Genomic DNA, 22,802 nt, shown 5'->3' with positions numbered 1-22,802 from the left:
AAAAAAAAGAAGGGACTCTGAATACTAATGAAGGATTGAGGGTTCAGTAACAGAGAAACAGAGGCTCTATAGATAAGCAAATATTTTCCCAGGACCTCTCAGTCTGAATTGTTTAACTGGAGGAAGTAATATTACTAAGGAAGTATTTAAATGTCTTTAACAGATATTAGATGGTGGAGTCGACTAGACATTATTTTCCTATCCAGACTCCAGTGTGAGAGAGGTCCATTGAAACACAATCTTTGAGAGCATCCACTTAATCTGTGGGTCTAGAAACAAGACTAACTTGGTCGTCCTGTTAATCACGAGACCTCCAGGCACAAAAGGTTTCCAAGAGGAGTTAGTACAGGGCAGTGAAGTTCACAAGGCTTATTGCGTTAGGAGACTTCAGTACAAACCTGGACAACGTCTCTGGCTCAGCATTACAGAATCTCCTGCCTGATCTGTCCACTCATGGGCACTCTCTAGACTTACATATGCTGCCCAGATATACCCTTGACTGGATCCTTGCTCTGGATGTGAACATAAAGAATACAAGATTCAGTCTCCTATCACTCTGCCCTTCTGCTCTGACCACTCCTTACTACAGATCTCACAGGACAAAAGAGACAATCCTCTCTTAGAAATTCACATTAGTAGGAGTTGTACAAACACTACCAGCATTCAAGCACATCACATTTGACTCTGATCCTTGCCCAGGTGCGGCTCCAGGCCCCAGCACGCCAAGCGCATGCTTGGGGCGGCATGCCGTGGGGGCGCTCTGCTGGTCGCCGGGAGGGCGGCAGGCGGCTCCGGTGGGCCTCCCGCAGGCGTGCCTGCGGAGGGTCTGCTGGTCCCGCGGCTTCGGTGGAGCCGCGGGACCAGTAGACCCTCTGCAGGCATGCCTGCGGGAGGTCCATCGAAGCTACGGGACCAGTGGACCCTCCGCAGGCACGCCTGCGGGAGGTCCACCGAAGCCGCGGGACTGGCGACCGGCAGAGCGCCCCCCACGACATGCCGCCGTGCCTGGGGTGGCGAAATGTCTAGAGCCGCCCCTGACCTTGCCCTGGCAAGTAAAAGAGAGTAGAGAACATCTCCTTCAAGGAGGGAATTCTGCCCCCCTACACTAAAGCATACAATTGTGCATCTGTTATTAAAGAAACTATCACATAATGTTGGGCTCCACACCAATTACTGTCCAGTACCAAACTTCCCTTTTCTAAGGGAGCTCATCAAGAAGCTAGCAAAAGGTTTAGTATGGCAGCTGTCAGCTACCAGTATACTGAGCCCTTCAGAACTGGGGTTCAGACCTAGGCACCTGCTGCTCTGGTGGATGACCTTCTTCTGTAGACAAGGAGTCATCCTGCTGGGATCTCTCTGATCACCAAACTTCCTGGCCAACCATTCCTTAGCTCCCAAGATTCTTGTCTGTGGTGCCCCTCAAGGCTCAAGCCTTTTCTCCCCATCATATTGAATATCTATGTGAAGCTGCTGTGGAACGAGGTTAGAGATCACAATATGAAATAAATGACAGCAATACACAGACAATACCCAACTCTACATTTCTCTCCTGGTAGATGTAAATGGCACCATCTCCTAGCTCTCTCAATGTCTAGCACCTGGATGAAAATAAATGTGCTGAAGCTGAACCTAGGCAAAATAGGTGGTGCTGGTAGCAAGAGGGAAGCACTTTGAAGAAATCCCTTTCTTCATAACATCTCCATTTATTGAGTGCATCTACCACTAACATTGGTTCCACAGCCTCAGGGTCTTTTTTGACTTCTCAGTGTTTTTGGATAATCAAATAACCACAAGTCTGAAAAGTTCCTTGGTTCCACTTGTAGCTGGCCAGAAAACTGCTCCCCATTGTGCTGGTCACAGTTTTGCCAAGATAATCCATATATTCTTAATCACCCTACTTGTTTACTCATATCTAATGAAGACACACACCCTGAAAAAACTCTAGCTAGTACAAAATACAGCAACATCTCCTTAGCAACACAGGTTCTTGTGAACACATCAAATTTGTGCGTAGTTTGCTTTGGTGGCTCCTCATTAAATGTGGAATCCAACTGGAGATCTCTTTCCTAATATTCAAAGCCCTCCATGAGACTGGACTGAGTTGCTTGAGAGAGTGCTTCTCCCTACATGAGGATGACCTTCCAACAGAACAATTAAACTGCTGAACAATTGTGCATGTAAGCCACACCTAGACTGTAGAATGCACCCCCACAAAAGGTAACGACCATTGGCCTCACTGCATTCAGAGCTAAATGCAAAACTTGCGTCTTTGGTTTAGCATTTCCACAATAGCTCCTCATGCACGTATAATATAAGTTATTTACACTCATCTAGTTTACAGTCAAAATAAACACATTCTTCTACCTGTTCAAGTCTTAGTCCTACTGGGAAGAGAGAGAGAGAGAGATTTGTTTTTGGTAATTATTCTTCTGTCTTTTTTATTAATGAGGAGGCCCTCAGATACTATGTTGATGATGGTCACATAACTAGCTAGCTAGAGAGAGGCTGGGATAGTTAGCAGTAAGCCTCAGCAGACTAGTGAACTCCCACATTAGTATTTTTCAGAGACTCTCATCTCATTTAGAGGAGCTCATAGAAGAAATTAGTTTCCAAGGAAAAAAGGAAACAATTTTAAACCCTCATCTAAGAGATTTAGAGTTCCACCCTCTCCTGAATTAATATTGAGAGGTCTGTGTTATAAATCTTTCTTCCCCCTTCTTTGAATTATCTTCATCTTCCTGCCCTCTGGACATGGCAGAGAACTCAAATTCAGATTTTGTGAATTCTTGTTCTGGATTTTAAGTTAGACTCTGAATACTTTGACACAATGGTCAAGAGGATATGAAAATGTGAGGAATTCAAATAAAGAGAGAGAAAGTTAAATCTGGGAAGTAATTTGTGAAAGACTAATTGATTTATGAGAGGGGAAACTCGCAGCAAATCTCATATGCTGAAGAGACAACAGATAAAATGCTTTAGATTACAGAAATCTAATATAACCAATATGGATGTATTGATTGTGTCCCTAGCAAAGGACACTCTGATCCAAATAGATGGTAATTTCTTTCCAAAACAGCATTTGGATAGAAATTCGATATGTAGAAATTATGTTGGAGAGCAAAGAAATGTAGAAATTATGAGCCAGTTGCATGGCTGTTGACTTCAGTGGCAGTCTGCATCACAGAACTGAAAGATAAACAAAAATGTAACAATCATTATCATAGTCTGTGGCTACCTTATTTCCTTTTCATTAGATCTATGGTATATAATGCTGTTGCAAGGAGATACCTGTGGTTCAAACCAAGGCACACAAGCTAAGCAACAAGTCATTGAGTGCCCGGTTACTAGAGCTCAGAGCTGTCAAACTGGCACTAATACATCTGAGATGTAACACAATTCAGAACTAGGTGTTGGTGATGTCAAACAACATCATAGTATCCTCAGGTCTGGGTAGCCCTATGTGCCATTAGCACATGTACATCTCCCCAGCCATTTGCTAATGTGTACATCCTGTGCTCATTCCTGTAATGTTAGCATTTCTTCATGTCAGTACTGAATGCAGGCCAATCCTGCTGGCCAAGAAAGTTAATTCTGTAGCATAGTTTACCAAGCTGATTCAAAAGGGCTTCCAGTAGTCACCTTTTTTATTCTTCCTTCAAAGTTTTCTGCATTGCAATCTGCAGGACTCTTCTTCTTTTTTCATGCCAAAATATTTCAGCTCTTTCTGTTTGGCTATAGAGCAATATTGGAGACACAAGAGCCAAGAGGTGTTACCTTCAGCAGTGATTTTGAGCAATGGTTGTATTCTAGTTTTAACAGTAAGAGGAAGGAATCTTTGTTTTCTTACTCTCTGTGTTTGTGTGTGTGTATATAAAACCAGTTTTAAATCAGAGCTTATTCTCAAATTAATTCGGTAGATAAGTTTCTGTTCAGTATTTGCATCTTGGAAGGATCTTGTTCTGGATACAGCTGAGTGGGAGGATCCTTTCTGTAGTCAGCTCTGACTGATAGTTTTGGAACTGTCTCCTTCTCTGGGTCTGGAAATATATCATCTTATGGTAGATGGGTTGCTGGACATGCTCTTTTGGAAGAACGAAACTGACAAGTTAGCAACATTTTCCATTGGCAATGCTCCAGAACAACAAACAGTCCCATATAGGTCTTTGTGTATTTGCTTTTTTATGTTAATGTTTTGCTCCCTTTGTGATAAAACAAGGTTTCTTAACAGGGTTGCCACATAGCTGCTGGATAGTTAAAGGTGGATAACTATCAAATTTATGATTTAGAAATTTTGCAGAATAGCTACATTTATGAAATGTTTCACATACTACTTTGTACTTTTTTATTATCACTTGAATTCATTTCTGTTTTACACCCTCTTATTCTAGATAGTTCTCAACTAAGGTAAATGGTCATCCATTGACTTCCATGGAGCTATGACAATTTCTCCTAGCTGAGGATTTTCTCTTCTATTACTCAACTTCACTTATTTTTAACTCCTTATTCAGTATGAAGAGATGGGGTAAAATGTTCAAAAGTGTCTAATTCCCCTTTTCACAAGTGACTTAGGCACTTTAGAATCCTTTTGAAATTTTGATCCCCTAAATTATTTTTGAAAATGGGAATGAGGCTCCTAAGTCATATAGGTGCTTTGGAAAACTTTCTCCAGGATCTTTTTAAGCACATTGTGGGAAGCTTTCTGCTGGAAAAAAAGAGGATAGAGAGAAGCTACAATGAAATTGGTTGGTTAAATGTTTAGTTGGCTAGCTGTTTTTTTCATATACTCTGTCTGAAGTGCCTCAATAAAGATTGTATCATTTTTAAAATATCTATCTCTGCAGCAGTTCTATTTCCTTCTCCTCTTACTATTTATAATAAAACTTCCACACAAAATTCTAAGATTGTAGTGGGTTGATGGGGAGAGGGGTGGCGCTAAATCTCATGGAGGGCAGATGTTCAGCTCCAGAAAACATTTTTTTCTGTAAACTTATATGTTGGGTTGGAGTGAAGTGAAGTGGGCATAGGGGAAAGGGAATGTATTTTTCATCTGTAGACCAACAATAAGTGGCATATGATTGAACCCAGATAGATCCATAACATCAATATATGGGAGAGTGGAAAAAATGTCTTGATCCCTTTGATTTCTAGCTAAGTCTCAGGCTGCTGCTATCATCCTGTGTTGCTCTCTCTAGGGCTTTGGGGGACAAGTGTCTGAAGAATTTATGTACTGTAAAATAGATAGTCTCCATTACACTATGACCTCAGAAAGAGGATTCTTCCAACAGAAATAACACATGGAAATGATAGAAAAACACACACTCCATGGAAAAAGCATGTCCTGGATGATAGAATTTGGTGTGTTTTAGAGCTGTATTTTGGTAAATCTTGACATCCCCAAACCACTAAAAATGCTAATAATAAACACATGGCCGAGAGGTGTAGCATGTCTTGTCTTTGCTGTCAAATGGAGATCAATTTCTAGTTGCATGTTTGAGCTTGGCTGACTGCTAGCAAAAATGCCACCCCATCAGTAGGCATGTCCCACCTGGTTTAAATTGGACTATTATTATTACTTTATTCACAATTGCTTTGTTTTTAAAATTGCATCTTGAAACAAGGCACCTTTTATTATAGGAACTTTCAGCATCTCATGAGGCACCTCTGCTGCAATCTGTGCTATATCACTTCAAGATTGCTTTGGAGTAGATGGATATTTTGAGCTTTGATACATACAACCTTGGTTAACTGTCCTGGACTTTGAAGGGGAAGAGTCTGGAGCCATTAGTAGTTCAAAGTATTTGGAAGAAAAGATGGAGCAATGGATCAATGGACTATATTCTAACTTTACACACTTAGGTATAGTGGCAAGTGAAAATGAATTTAATGGTCACATACTAATGCAAAATTGATGTCTGCTCATATGACAAAGTCAGGGCAAGGTAAGCAACATCTACTGAAGAAAGGCCAAGGAGCAGGAGCCTTGCAGACAACATTGAAAAACATACTGTTTAGGATCACTTGCATTCTTACATGAAGGGCTCCACTGTTGAAAATGTTCTCTTGCATGACATAGTAAAGTATATAAACAGTAATTACAGAAACTGTAGTTTTGCTACCTATCTTTAAGGCAAGTTTTCATATAACTTATATTGTCCAAATGATTTTACATGAAATGTTCATATTAATCTAAATAAATAAATATAAAGTATATTGGGTTGATTGTCTATTGATAAGACAGGCCAAACTCTAAATGACAGAATATTATGCATATGCAATTCTACCTTTAAGAAATCAGACTGATGGGACCTGCACTGCTAAGTCACTTTTTTGAAAATTTAATGGTAGGTACCGAAATATGGATTTAGAAGACTAATTTTAGGATACTAGGTTTGCAAATTTGGGCCACCATGAAACTGCATTTTGTTTCTCTCTATCATCCAAAGAGAAGTAATTACACTAGTTCTGTTATCTGTATAGTACCAGTGGATAAATATTAATATATTCTTCGTGACCACTGTATACCATTACTTACACTAATGACAAGTGTACTGAAAAGAAGTAAAAGCGTATTTATTTTGGTTTATCTTTCATTCAACATTTTTACAATGACTTCAAAATAAAATTATTTCAGACAAACAAAAAAAGCCATGCAGTTGACACATTTAAGCTCATTCTTAAATTGTTAAAAACGTGGATAAGATTTCATAATAAGCAAACAGAAATCTAGGTAAGTAGAAATTAAAAGGAACAGTTACAAGAGTGAAATGCCTGCAAGCTGCATGGAAACTGTTTAAAAACCACTATAACAGAGGCTCAAAATAAATGTATATCCCAAATAAAAAAAAGTAAGAGGGCCAAAAGAAAAATGTCACCATGGCTAAACAGCAGAATAAAACCGGCAGAGGTAAAAAGGCATCCTTTACTGGAAGTCAGATCCTACTGAGGAAAGGAGTACTCAAGGAAGATCAGGCCATTGTGGAGAAGCTAAATTAATTCTTTGCATCAGTCTTCACTGCTGCGGATGTGAGGGAGATGCCCACACTTGAGCCATTCTTTTTAGGTGACAAATCTGAGGAACTGTGCCAGATGCTGGTGTCAATAGTGGTTTTGGAATGAATTGACAAATTAAACAGTAATCATAGAATATCAGGGTTGGAAGGGACCTCAGGAGGTCATCTAGTCCAACCCCCTGCTCATAGCAGGACCAATCCCCAACTAAGCCTCACCTTAGAAACCTCTAAGGAAGGAGATTCCACCACCTCCCTAATAATAAGTCACCAGGATCAGATGCTATCTACTCAAGAGTCCTGAAGGAACTCAAATATGAAATTGTAGAACTAACAACTGTGATATGTAATCTATTGCTTAAATCAGCATTTGTACCAGATGACTGGGGGTAACACTGATTTTTTTTTTTTAAAGAGAGGCTTCAGAGGCAATCCTGGCAATTACAGGCAGGTAAGCCTAACTTCAGTACCTGGCAAATTAGTTGAAACTGTAGTAAAGAACAGAATTATGAGATGTATAGATGAACATGATATGTTGGGGGAGAGTCAACATGGCTTTTGTAATGGCCAATCATACCTCACCAATCTATTAGAATTCTTTGAGGGTGTCAGGATGTGAAACATGTGGACAGTTGTTATAGTTAGTATACTTGGAATTTCAGAAAGCCTTTGACAAGGGCTCAAATCCAAGGCTCTTAGGTAAATTAAGCAGTCATGCGATAAGAGGGAAGGCCTCTCATGAATCAGTAACTTGTTAAAAGATAGGAAATAAAGGGTAGGAATAAGTGATTAGTTTTCACAGTGGAGAGAGGTAAATAGCAGGGTCCCCCAGAGCTCTGTACTGGGACCAGTGCTGTTCAACATATTCACAAATGATCTGGAAAAGGGGGTAGACATTGAAGGTGGCAAAGTTTGTATTGTATACAATACAAAATCACAACTGGGTGATTGGGGAACAAAATGGTAGATGAAATTCAATGTTGTGATATATGCAAAGTAATGCACACTGGAAAAAAATAAATCTTAACTATACATACAAAACGATGGGGTCTAAATTAGCTGTTACCACTCAAGAAGAGATCTTGGAGGCGTTGTGGATAGTTCGCTGAAAGCATCTGCTCAATGTGCAGTGGCAGTCAAAAAAGTGAACGATATTAGGAATCATTAGGAAACGGATAGAGAAAACCACAAATATCATCATGCACTATATAAATCCCTGGTGTGCCCATCCTTGACTACTGTGTGCAGTTCTAGTACCCCCACTAAAAATTTACATTAGAATTTGAAAAAGTACAAAAATGATTAGGGGTGTGGAACAGCTTCCATATGAGGAGAGATTAAAAGTGCTTAGTGTTCAGTTTAGAAAAGAGACAACGAAGAGGGGCTATGATAGAAGTCTATAATATCATGAATGGTGTGGGGAAAGTGTATAGGAAAATGTTATTTACCCCTTCATATAACACAAGAACCAGGAGTCACCCAGTGAAATTAGTAGGCAGCAGGTATAAAACAAACATAAGGAAGTACTTCTTCACACAGCGCACAATCAACTGTGGAACTTATTACTAGGAGTGTTTTGAAGACCAAAAGTATAACTGAGTTTAAAAAAAAAAGAATGAAATAAGTTCATGGAGGATAGATCCATCAAGGGCTATCAGCCAAGATGGTCAGGGGTGCAACTCCATGCTCTGGATGTCTCTAAACCTCTGACTGCCAGAAGTTGGGACTGGATGACAGGATGGATCACTCAGTAAATTGTCCTGTTCTGTTTATTCCCTCTGACACATCTATCACTGGCCACTGTTGGAAAAGAGGATACTGGGCTAGATTGACCATTTTGGTCTGATCCAGTATGACCATTCTTATGTTTTTATGACCTTTTAAAAGATTTTATAAAATAGGCACACCAAAAGTGAGGATCCAATATATAATATTCTAACTGTACATGGAATATGTACCTCTTTAACCAATTTGAATAAAATTTAAGATTAAATAGCCTTAAAGCCCTGAGGCACACTAGCACTTAAGCGTGTGCGTAAGTCCTGGTGAAGTCAGTGGGGGTTAAAACATGTGCTTAAGTGCTATGCCTGATTGTTTTAATAGTTTATTGATTTATTCCCCAATCAAGTCATACACTCTGTTATAAAATGTTAACTCACAATATTGTATTCTCATAATACATTTTCAGAAAGGCCATTAGGTCCATGGTATTAATGTGTGAGGTTAATATCCACAATTTGCGAGGTCTGTTACAAAGGGATCTTGTTGGTCCTTGTGAAAAATTTTTCTTAATTTTTAATTTTAGTAGTCCTTTGATATCTTCGAATTAGAATTTAAATTGAAAGTATGCAACCTTTGCAAGGAAATTGATCTGTATTCAAGTTCTAAAATTATGGATGGAAAGGTATTAGAGGTGTATTTGAGAGAGCAGTGTTAATCAGACTCCTCAGTGGAGTTGGCAGGAGTCACTTTGTACTACCGTTTTGCGCGAAAGCAGAGTTGTAAATGTTATTGTGCTACAAGTATAGTAGTAAAATCTTTTTATTAATCGTAAGGTTAGTTCAATAGCTTTGCTTTCAACTTCTCTGTACAAAACACTGTTTGTGGAAATGTTATTCATGGATTTGCTCTTGCCCTGCAAAATCATAAAGCCCAACTTGGCTTTTTGACACTAACTAAACTATCTGGATTAGGTAAAGCTGATCTTAAAAGAGAAAAATTGGATACTTGGCAAACCAAGCTGATATTTAGAGACACTCTTGGAGCTGATAAGAGTTGTCATAAATTTAAACATTACCTTACTGTGCACAGAAACCACACTAATAAATGGCTTTGAATTTTTTATGAATGACTGAGCACCCTGTTTTGCTAATAAGTCCAAGCTGTTTTTTTTTATTATTTTTTTGGATGAAGGATGCTTTAGAGAAGCTACTGATGAGGTGTCATATAATTTTACAAGTTGCATAACTGCTTTTAACTACTAAACTCTCTCTGATTAAAATAACAATTGAGCTTGTAATTTTTCTGAACAGCTGCTGCTACAGGGGGTCATTACCTTGGAGAGCTTTGAAATAATCGTACTCCTAATACATGAGTTATGTAGCCATGTTTTACAGCAATGCACAAAGTTTAAAGCCTATAGTAGAATGTTATTTGAAAGCTGTCAAACCATGTTAAAAAAGACTGCATCGTCAAAGGCCCTTGTGGCCAGGATTCAACATGTAGCCTTGTCTTACTCATTATAAAATGCATGTTTATAAAGTTCCACAGAGCATCCAATTCCCAATTCACTTATATCAGCAAGACTTAACTTGCTCATTAATCTAAATTCTTTTGCAACTTTAATCTACATGTTTAATTAATCATAAAATGAGGCGGTAAGTAATTTCAGCAATGTGTGGCTTGTTATCAGATGCATTTAATCACTCTTCTGTGAGCTCATTTGGAAACACCTGAAGATGTCGAGAGCAGTTTGAATAAGCATAAATTATTCTTTGTCAGTGTACTTCACTCAACTAATAAGACATTAATTTAAAAGGCACTGTTCGTCATTTTTAGATCTTCACCAATATTTTTAGCTTAGCAATATAACTCTAATTGTATATACTGTATGATTCACAACATAGTGCCCAACACTGAAAAGGGTAAGAATTTTATTGAATTCATTCTTATTGACGTGTAATTATATAATGTAATCTTAGTTTTAATGAGGATTAACCATAGTTATCAAATGTCTTAAGTATTCAAATGTTTTTGGAATAAGCTGCTAATTAATTAAAATGTTAAAAATTATTAGGTGATGCAGAGAATTCTGGGATCTTAATTCTTCTACATACGTGCTTGATAAGTCTGACAATATTTAGAAACTGTATCATATCATTTTCTCCTGTAGATATAGCTCAAGCATATGTGGAATTGGCTTTTAATGATGAAGAAATAAGTGCTACAACAGTAGTCAACTATTTTACGTGAATGGATGTTCTCAGATTCTTACATGAGGTTGTGTAGGGTGGAAAATAACATTCCCATTTTTTTTGTCACTTAAATGTTATTCAGTCAGTGATGGCATTCTAAAAAATAAGACATGACCTCAGAGCAGATAACTCACAGGAACTGAGTGAGTAATGTATCTCTAGAAGTCAGAAGTATGGGAATAAAAATTGCCTTTTACAGAATGTCATCACCTCTCCTATTTATGCAGTGAGAGGGGATGACATTCTAGCAAATCATTATTTCACTGGAAATACATTTATTTACCTGCCATGGAGCCTCTCAGTTAATCTTGCTTTTGAACACTGAAACCTTTACTGGTTGTCTGGGACATTCCAATATGGATCATAACATGAAAAAGGGGGCAGATATTGAGTTTTGAAACAAAATACACTTCACTTCTCTATATTTTTCTTTATTGTATGTACAAACTATGAATGAGTCCTGGTCTTCTCTGACTAAGCTGTGTTTTAATAAGAGAAATATTATTTAAAATGCCTTTCCTTTGCCTGCACCATTTAAACTATAGCTGTAAATTGGGATAGTTGCGTTCTCCCTCCTCCTGTTTTTATTTTCTGATGAGTGTATGTTCCTTTCCACCACAATTTTGTTCTTACTTTTATTCAGTCTTTCATTCCAGATGGAAGAGACTGTTTGTTAATTTGTTTGTTTCTAGAGTGCTAAGAGTTTGAGAACATTAAAGCTTTGGTAGTATCATATAGTACTAACCACCAGCCTGGACAGTTGAACATCATTCTATGAAACCACAAAAAAACTATATACAGATTGCATTTAGTGTCTGACAAAAACACACACAAACAAGGAAATATGAGCTCCTTCTGGGCCTTTCTCCATGTAATTTTTTTTTTTTTGAGTAATGGCCTGCAATGTCTTTGCAAAAATCTGCATTTGAGATTCAGGGACTTACATAGTGTCTGAATTCACTAAACTAAAAAGTAATCAATCTGATTTTTTTTAAACTACTCCCAGTTTAGAGCTTCTATACCAGTAAATGTTCTCAAGTGTTTCACAATGGAGCCTTTCCAAAAGTCTAATCTGGCCGTCTTTCCCTCTGGCTTTCCTGTATCAGGAGTTATATCTTCAGATATTCTTATTGTGACCAGTCAAAATATGCAGCTCCTGTTAGACTCCCTAGAACAGTGGACACCATTAAAATCTTATCATTGCTGTTTGAAAGTACTTAACATTACTGTGGTACCTGTATTATTCCCTAGAATTATCACAAATACCTCATTACGGTTAATTACGCAATAGATAAATTGTAAAAATTTTCATGCTAATTACTTTTGGTATTGAGTCAAACAGAACATTAAAACCACCTGTTAATATCCAAATTGTATCTCTTTAATACTAAATACACTCAATTTGCATAATACTTGGTATTGACCCCATATAGAAGGCCCCGAATTTAGATTTTCTAAATCTCCTTTAGGCCTTTAGTTATTCCTTGGAGTCTTTGTGACCTGCTTCAATCCAAATACTTTTATTGACTCTTAAGGACTCATATTGAACATTTTTTTTGTAAGTGGGCTTCATAAAGGTGTTAAGATTTTAAAATATTTGCAAGGACATTTTTTTGTTACTAAATAAGGGGCTACTACAAGTCCTCATAACAGCGTTATCACATTTGCATTGTATTCCAGTATTACAAACCTAAAGCATTCAAAAATTGAGTCTAGCCCTAAAAAACCTGGGATTAAAGAAACCTCCCCCAAACCCTCTGCATCTTTCATTTTGCCTTCTAGAGTTTGAGTCTTTAGAATTGCATTTTCAAGCTTTTCTCTACAACCGTTGAGGGTTAGATACTTGCTTTTAAAGAAGTGAAGGCTTAAATTCTGATATGTTCACATGACTCCAAGATTTGGGGCTTTCAGCAAAACACTAAAATTGGAGACACAATGAATTTGTAAAAGTGGACACTACTGGTATTCCATTACAACAGGGCAGACTTTGTCAATAGATAATGCACCTAAACTGATACATGTAAAGAGAAAGTGATAATATTGAGAAGTGGTAATAGCGCATACTTCCTCAGCACAAATTATTTATTCACGTACTCCTGATTCACTGGTGGTGCCGGTTCCCACACTCTAGGGAAAAGGATAAAGATACGCATATGCCAAGATGAAGACAGTACTTTATAAAATGCTGAGGTTTTATTCATTTCCATCACGTAAACTCATAGCACAGGTTGAGATACTGCATGAACAAATTATGCTAAAAATACATCTACATTAAAAATGAAATAACTAGATAAAATAGTGAAAAATTCCTTTCAAGAGGGGAAAAATAAGTCAGAAAACACCACACAAACACAGAAGATTATACATGAAGAGTGAGGATTGTGCTGGATCACACCTATGATGGACAGGGTTTTGAATCCAAATATAAAACAGATAATATTTACATGAGCAACAAATATATTTAACAGCTGAGCAACATCCTAGTAAAAAACCCAAACAAAAACAAAAACCCAATCCCTCTAAAAAACAATTACTATCTCCTTTTACCTTCAGTCTCTCAAATAAACTCTACTATGTGAAGTAAAGAATCTTCTTAAAATATTTAGCTTAAGTCCTTGAAGAAACCACTGTCTTGTGATCCCTCAGAGTGCACTTCAGCTCTCAACGATCTTTGAATTTCTAGGTCTCATCGGAAGTGAAAAAAGAGGGGGTTGTCTGCCAAATACAACTCTGTTTTGAAGGAAACAAACAACAAATTCCAAAAAATAAGTCCTTCAGTCAAGGGATGAGAAAACCAGACTTTCCTGCTAATTCACCGTATCTAAGAGAATGTTACCAAATTTCCCGAAATTTCCACTGTGAGATTCTGACTCTACATTTTAGTTAAAATAGGAGTACTAGCTTGAGTGATTGGAAAAATTTTCTCCGTCGCTGAAAGAACAAGCCACAAAGTGTGGTGTTCTGTTCTTCACAGGAGATGAAGTGTATCATGTATCCAAGATGCTCTCATGTCATAAGAATAAAACAGCACTTGTGCTAAGTCAACTCTCCCTATAGATATTTGAGCCTGTGTATAGTGAATACTAGTATGGTGAACTACAAGAGGGAATTCTGAATTATCTGAGGCACAGCGCCAATGTATGTCACACTGAGGTAATTCATTTAATAGATGAAAGAGGTCCCTATTGTACTACAGACTTTGCAGAAATATAGCCTTTGAGCATTATTTTCCACAGGATGCCTCAAGAAAAGTGAGGAAACCCAGATGAGTACCTAGGACACCTTATAATATCATACTCTGGGATGCAATCCAGGCCAGGATGTTGTTACCACTTGCCTTGCAACCTGGGTACCTTACAATGTTTTGCTGCTGTAGCTCCCAGTCTGGGATGCTCACAGCCAGCATGAGAGCAAGTCCCACCCAGTGTGTTTGTGTGCTAGACCTGTCTGCAGTCCCCCAGCTCCACTCTGGCTTCCCCCAGCCTTGGTTACAGCCAGCAAGGTGACCCTCCACACATGCCCAGCCCCGAATTTCCCTCAAACCATGTTCCCTGGGGTGTCCAGCCCTCACCTGGACCACTTTGAAGGAACAACGAACCTTATTATTTCTCTAAGAGAGAAAAGCACATTACATCTTATTAACTTAACTGAGGTAAATACACCCTTTCCTTCAAACACAGCACTGAATTGGTTTATAGTAAAATAAAACAAAAATATTAACAATAGAGCATAAGTGATGCCAAGTAAAAGGAATAAAATTAGAAATGATTACAAGAAAATAGAAGTGAAAACACACAACAAAGTTTAAAACTTAATCTAGCAAGGCACAGACTTTGTTCAAGATGGTTTCTCTCACCAATCTTCCTTCTTCCCAGCCATGAGTAACTGTCCCTCAGTCAGGACATGAAGAAGAGCTCCATGTAGCTTGAAAGCATGGCTCCTTCACCAACCAAAGTTGGTCCAATAAAAGATATTACCTCACCCACCTTCTCTCTTTAATAACCCACTGCAATTTACCATATGTTGATCAGGAAATCCTAGGACAGATAGTACTGTTAAGGTAGAGTTTCTGTCTAACTTAGTGGGAGAACAATCTTTCTATTTGTAAAATGAGAAAAAATGTGTTTGTATTAAGATTTCTAATAAACCTTTAGAGGCACCTATTTAATGCTCTGGACACAATTCCATAAAGATCTGTTCTGGAGAGAAAAATGTTGCATCCTCTCTGCCTGGCAGATATTTAAAAAAACAAAAGGCTTTTGGCCTCACAGTCACTACTTGCTACAGCCTGGATGTACCTCTTGATGCGGAGACCTCAGTCGCAATTCACACACTGCTCTTAAGCCATTAGTGTATGAACCCTGTGTTATTTTTTTTCCTTTTATTTTCTTTCTGTAATCAAATGTAATTTAAAAATTCTCCACAAACGTTGACTAGCTCCAAAATGTTTGTTGTCAAAGTTCTAGAAGATTTAATCTTCAAAGTCTAACAATTCATCAGCATTCTACAGAAAACCATGCAAATTGCTCACTACAGATGGTACCAATAGGCCAAAAAAAAAGTTTACTACTGGTTGGTTGCCTGACAAAATTCTCTTGTTGCTAGTCTCTGTTTTGGTCAACAGTTCAGAACCGCTTTGTATCAGGTTCATCAGAAAAATGAGTCCAAGTGAAAAGGTGATGACCCAGCAGAAAATAGAAACCTAAGAAACTTGCTAACCAGTTCAGGAGATAGATGATTCCAATTCTCAAGGTGCTTGAGGGAAAATCCTTTAAGAACACATAGTCATATAACAAACAGCTTGGTCCCTGCCACCCTGAATTGCTAGATCATCAGAATGAAAGCACTGTAGTGAGAGCCAGTAAAGGCTAAAATTCAAACATTTTCTTTGATTTAATCCAGAAAGTGAAGCTGACGACATTTTAGATGACCTCCTTTGTTGGACCTGCCCCCCTCAAAACCTCCACCACATGAGCCAAGCTGACCTAATCGGAGAACAGCAGTCAATGCGATGCTTAGTGATCACAGGACAGACTCCCAGTTTCCTTCAGGGACTCTATGTCACATGAAAGGAAACCATTAAGATTAATAAGATTTCAAAATATTGCTCTTCTACCCTTAAGTAAAGCATTACTATTTCCATTTCTGCAACCAGTGTGTAAAAGAGGAAGGATGTAAAACCCTGGAAAGATTCCCATCTGTGCTCTGGATAAACAATTCTTCTGTAGTGAAATAAAGATACTAACTACCGTCTTCGATAGTATTTCAAATTTTGCACAAGACCCAATACAAGTTTGGACAGGAAACTTTGGGTCTCACACAGATCAGTTCTGTGTAGTGATCTGGCTTGGCAGGAGGTAAGGTAAAAACTGATTTTTTTGTACCCTCAACGCTTATTCTCAGTTTCTGAATTGGTCACACTTTATGTTAAGGGTACAGTTTACAAAGAGTTAATAAATGATTAATGGATGGTATAAGCATGTTACAGACATGAGTAGTATTAGATCTGTTTGGAAAATAGGGGAGTTTTCCACAATGTTTTTGACATTTGACTGAAAAATGTTTGGGTTTTGTGTTCTCAATTTTCAGATGAAAAATCTATTTTTAGTTGTTGAGGAAAACAGACACTTTCTGCAAAAAATGTGTAGCTGAAAGTTCAATTTGCTTCTGAAAAGGGGTTTTGAGTAAGCATTTAACTAGCCCTTAGGAGCATGCATTATAGATGGCTATAAACATAGCAGTAGATGGTGTTACAGATGGCTAAAGCAACCTACTACTTTGTTGGATTTTATAACATTCTATAGAGATGGATTAATCGTTTATTAAAACAGTAGAGTCTTAGGTATGCTCGAGAATGGAAGGGGCTGCTTTGAGAGTGCCCCTTCCAGCAGGGGCGGCTCCAGGCCCCAGCACGCCAAGCGCGTGCTTGGGGCGGCATGCCGCGGGGGGCGCTCTGCCGGTCGCTGGGAGGTCCACCGGAGCTGCAGGACCAGCAACCGGCAGAGCGCCCCTCACGGCATGATGCTGTGCTTGGGGCGGCGAAATGTCTAGAGCCGCCCCTGCCTTCCAGCTAGCGCCAGTATTCCTCCACATCTCTGGCTGTTTGGCCAGCTAATGCTAGGTCAAGACTGAGATGTACAACTCATGCTCACTGCCTCAGAACATGGAACATCAGGCTTCTTTCAGAGACAAGAGATTCAGGGAAGCCATTGCAGGACACACAGAGCTATTTTTCACATCATGCTTTGGGCTTCTAATTAGAGATGGAGACACCATTTAAATCAAGAAAGTGTCTACTGGTTTGCTCTGTTGTCCACATAAGTGAGGAGAGAGCTTTTTTGGCTCCTTTATGTATGCAATTTTTACAGATTTAAAGTTAATTTGATGTTTGGGATTTGATTTAGGAATCCAGTGGAACAGCTGGATGATATAGAATTTTTATTTGCTTAACAATGTGCTATCAAGGATCAATGAAGAGCCTGGGTCCTGTTATCAGACTTTAGACAAACTCTTTTAACACTGTAACTGGATCTCTAGAGCTGATTAGGCTTGAAGTACTGCTGTCAGTCATTCCCAGGGAACAGGCTCAACTATGACATCAGTGGAATACCTAGACTTGCTTGGATGAGTTCAGCTGATGTTATCAGAGCAGGGCATACACTCTCTAGGACTATGAAGGGTTGTGGGTGTTCAGGCTAGTCAAGATTTGCATCAAAGCCTGGAATTTAAACTATATCAGAGGGCTGCATTGGGACTGAGTTATGTTGGGGCCAGCTAGAAGAACTCTTGCTCAAATATGTACTTAACATTTTTTTTAATAGGGCCCTGTGGGATAGGCAGATGAAGTATTTAATGATGAATAAATGGCACTACCACCAAACAGATCAGAAATTGGGTTTCTGATTCACATAGTAACCTCTACCTCCTCCTATCTAATAGGTATTTTATTTTTAGCAATTTCTTACTAAAAGAAGTGTGGGATAGCAGGAGGGAAATCAAAACAAATTAAATGAACTATTAAATAATTTACAATACTAATCAATATTTTCTTGTCCTATTCTTTGTGCTTGGACAACAGGAAGCCAGGGAAATTAGCTCTTTACATGGTTTATACAATGTATACATTTTTTAAAAACTGTAGGGCTGGGTTTACAATGGGGTAACTCCACTGATTTCAGGCTCCAAATATGTTAACCTACAAAATCAATTTTTAATTATATTTATAATTCATAATCATAAGGCAGCACAAAAAATAGTTTGGTTATGGTGTTTTTTATTTTATTATTATTGTTTGGTTCCTTTGTTGTGTGCTTTAATTATCTCCTTTTCCTGAAAAATACTTTATTTTAACTTGACAGATATATATACCTATATACACACACAGGTAGATAGATATCTATGTATATTCTGGACTGATGAAGTCCCTGTGATAATTGTAAGCTGTTCTTTTTATTATCATGAATTGTAAACTTTGCTATGCATAATACTATAAGTTGGAAGTAAATCTATTTGTATTTAAAGATACAACATGATACATAACATGATGCAAAGGGATGTGGTGAGTAGTAATTAGTGACAATGTTTCAGCTAGGATAAAAGAAACCAACTGTATCTTTTTAAATTCTGATCGCCATACTCATTGAAATCAGGTGTTGGGTTTCTAGAGCTTTAACGTGATAAGTGGATAAGTTATTCACAAGGAGAAAATGAAAATGTATTGTTATTTCAAGGTTAGTGTAGCAGACCCAGAACCTAGAATTCTGGGTTCTAGTCCTAGTTTTACCAATGTATAACATTGGACAAACCATTAAACCTGTCCATGCCAGTTTACCTATCTGTAAAATGTAGATAAAAATATCTACCTCATAGGATTGTTTTGAATATTAATTAATGAGTATAAAGTGCTTTGAGATCCTCAGGTGAAAGGTATTATGGAGGTGCACCTTATTATGTTGCTTTTATTACTTCAGTATTAGCATTTTATTTGTATTACAGTAGTGCTTAGAGGCATCAACTGAAATTGGGGGCCCATTGAACGAGACGCTGTACAAACATGAAGTGAGGGACAGTCTGTTCCCTGGTGATCTTACAGTCTTAATTGACAAGACAGACTTAGGCCTGGTCTAGATTGCGAGGGGATTGATCTAATTTATGCAACTTCAGCTACGTGAATAACGTAGCTGAAGTCAACGTACTTAGACCTACTCACCAAGGTGTCTTCACTGCAGTGAGTCGACTGCTGCCTCCCATCAACTCTGCCTGTGCCTCTTGTGGCGGTGGAGTACAGGAGTCGACAGGAGAGTGCTCAGGGATCAATTTATCGCCTCTAGACTAGACGCGATAAATTGACCCCCGCTGGATCGATCACTGCCCGCCGATCCGGCGGGTAGTATAGATGTACCCCAGGGGTCGGCAGCCTTTCAGAAGTGCTGTGCCGAGTCTTCATTTATTCACTCTAATTTAAGGTTTCGCGTGCCAGTCATACATTCAAATGTTTTTAGAAGGTCTCTTTCTATGTCTATAATATGTAATTGAATTATTGTTGTATATAAAGTAAACAAGGTTTTAAAAATGTTTAAAAAGCTTCATTTAAAATTAAATTAAAATGCAGAGCCTCCCAGACCTGTGGCCAGGACCCGGGCAGTGAGAGTGCTACTGAAAATCAGCTCGCATGTCGCCTTTGGCACACGTGCCATAGGTTGCCTACCCCTGACATACCCTAAAGGGTGAGGAAAGGAAGTAGTATAATTTCCATTCTATTGAAAACTGAGGCATAGCGAGATTAACATGGTGTTTTCAAAAGTGCTCAGCATTGGCTTAAGTCTATTTCTATTGATCTAAATGGTTAAATGCCACAAGCATGAGCATGTTTGAACATCCTACCCTAAGGGTAGGTTTACACTTACCTTCCGGGTCGACGCGGTGAGTTCGACTTCTCGGAGTTTGAACTATCGCGTCTGATCTAGACGCGATAGTTCGAACTCCGGAAGCGCTGCGGTCGACTCCGGTACTCCACCACTGCAAACGGTGGTGGCGGAGTCGACGGGGGAGCTGCAGAGTTCGACCCCACCGCGTCTGGACGGGTGAGCAGGTCGAACTAGGGTACTTCGAATTCAGCTACACTATTCACGTAGCTGAATTTGCGTACCCTAGTTCGACCCCCCTTATTAGTGTAGACCAGGCCTAAGTTTCATAGATTCATAGAATTTAAGGACAGAAGGGACCACTGTGATCACCAGGTCTGACCTCCTGCATAATACAGGCTATAGGATTTTCCTCAAGTAAATCTTGCTTCAAGTCCAATTGCTGTGGTTGAACTTATACCTTATAGAAAGACATCCAATCTTGATTTAAAAATTTCCAGTGATGGAGAATCCACCACAAGACTTGGTAAGTTGTTCTAGTGCTTAACAATGGATCCAGTGTTTAACAGCTTAAAATTTGTGCCTTATTTCTAGTCTGAATTTGTCTAGCTTCAGCTTCTAGTCATTAGATCTTGTTATACCTTTGTCTGCTAGTTTGAAGAGCACTCTGTTCCACAGGGAAGTACCCAGAAGTACTTCTATAGTCTGTGATCAAATTACCCCATAACCTTCATTTTGTTAAACTAAACAGATTGAGCCCTGTGAGTATCGCACTATAAGGCAGTGGTGGGCAACTGCAGGGACGTGCTGGCTGCCGTTTCCCACAGCTCCCATTGTCCGGGAACGGCAAACCCTGCCCACTGGGAGCATGCCTCCGGACGGTCAACGTCAGCAAAATGTCTCATTGCCCGCAATCAGATTACCCTGATGGGCCACATGCAGCCTGTGGGCCACAGGTTGCCCACCACTGCTATAAAGGCCTGTTTTCTAAATCTTCATTCTTGTGGCTCTTCTGTGAGACTGGCCCGAGGTCACACAGGAATTCAGGTGCAGAGATGGGAACTGATCTCCTGAGTCTCAGTAGAGTGCCTTAATCAAAGGCTTCCTTCCTTTCTGCATATCTTATAAATATTTTTTTCTTAATCACGCGTGTGTCTCATCTAGCCACAGTAGCTATTGTACATATCCCTTATTTGCTATGTTAGAATAAACTGGATAAGTTCATCTTTATGTTAGTCTTGGTCATGCTAGCTGTTCTTTTAAACTCATTTGCACTTGCTTTAAAAGATTTTAATTTTTTGTTAAGTTTCAGTATAAAAGAGTAGAGACTCATTTATAATTTTGAGGAGCTGTACTGCAAGAGTTGTTTCTTCTTACTGCATCCTCTATATATTTCCTACCTCTGAACATAGCTAATAATAGCAAGTTTAAATTTGCTTAAGAGGCTGCCATAGAATTATGTCTACTGTGATGTGTCTCTTAAGTTGAAAAGTTTTCCACCGAGTAGAGAAAATTGTCAGAGAAACAACTAATTAATCTCTGCTCCTTTACAGCTGTGTAATGCTATGCATAACTAAAAGTCCTGTTAAATTAATTAATGATTTCAATTATGAACTTTTCTCCAAAATGTTATGATTCGTATCAGGCTGATAATGCAGTGACCTGGGAGTGTGAAATCTGTGTTATGTAGAGAGTTGCCAGTTAATTGATTCACGAATTATTTAAAGTTTGTTGCACCCATGGGAGTGCTCAGATCCATGACAGCTATTTCTTAAAATGTACAAACTCTCTCTTTTCTTCATATTGGCAATTGCTAATGCCAGTTTCTAGTTAATATGATAGTTTAAGGACTTTTCTGGATTTTTTCAGTGACACAGTGAATATATATGAAAAACACACTGTATTAACCTATCAATGAGAAAAAGTTAATCTCTTGTCAAGTAATATATTTTATGACATCTTTTTTATGCCAATTATTTTTAAATTTTTGAAAGTTTCTGTTAATTTTTGCTATGCTTGGTTATCATACAATTCAGTTCTGTTTGCTCCACAGGAAGCATCATTTATTCCAAAAGGTAATAGAGTGAGAGTTTCTTAAAAAGCTTCTAATGATTAAATGAAAGATATTTCATACAATGCTGTGGTAAGAGGCAATTCTACTGTATAGATTATCAGTAATTGTGCTAGCCTCCACTCTGGAATTTAAAGTGGTCAAACACTATTTCAAAGGTGTCAGACATCTGTAAGTGCAACAGTTTCAGCAGCAAGTCTTTCTACCCACGACAGCATGCTAGAGACGGCTAAGAGTATTCTGTATAATTGCATCATATTTTAATGTTTTAGTCCATAACTTGCACAATACCTAAAAGTTGAAGTGTACACAGAATAAAACAGAAGCAGGTTAATTGTTAATATTTTATAATGCTTGATTAAAATTTTATTAATGTTATTAAAGTTTGCTTGGGTTGACTTTAGTGTTTTATAACATGACCATTAGTACCAATCCCTTTGTGAGTGTCTGTGGTCAGAGGAAAGGCTGCACATGGCTGCCTGGGTCGGAGGAGAGACTTGTAAGTACTAACACTGTGGAGGTTTGGGTATCACTCTGAAGATTGGGGGTGACTGAGGTTTTTCGCAGGCTAAAATATTGTTACTTTTTTTTCTTTGAGATCAAAATACAGGGGATTGGTTCCAGGCAGCAAATGTAGTGATTTTAGACAGTCTCAGTCAGTGCCAACAATATTCATAAGTGAAGGAAACAGGATATTCCTCATTTAGTAAGAGAAATGAATGATCTCGTCACCCAGAATTAGTTTATTTGGGTCAGAATGGCCTGGTGTGTAGAGTAATAGTACCCTAGCTATTCAGAGATCTAGTTTTCTCCATTTTCAACCATTTTTGCTAGCTCACTATTTCTTTTTAGTGTATCTTTCCCCTGCCCTTATACAATAAAATAA

General features: G+C 38.5%; 1 protein-coding gene across 1 annotated transcript in view; it reads left to right on the top strand.

The window, feature by feature from the left end:
- SOX6 (SRY-box transcription factor 6) overlaps positions 1–22,802 on the top strand; it is a 385,937-nt gene that overhangs the window by 12,938 nt on the left and 350,197 nt on the right. Inside the window, exon 2 of the mRNA XM_045016229.1 lies at positions 7,423–7,458. The gene's annotated coding sequence lies outside the window, so the exon portion shown is untranslated. The remainder of the gene's footprint in view (positions 1–7,422; positions 7,459–22,802) is intronic.

The sequence above is a fragment of the Mauremys mutica genome, chromosome 4, assembly GCF_020497125.1.
Source record: "Mauremys mutica isolate MM-2020 ecotype Southern chromosome 4, ASM2049712v1, whole genome shotgun sequence".
NCBI classification, from domain to species: domain Eukaryota; kingdom Metazoa; phylum Chordata; order Testudines; family Geoemydidae; genus Mauremys; species Mauremys mutica.
Note: the sequence above shows the minus strand (reverse complement) of the source record. Positions and strands in the feature narration are given on the sequence as shown.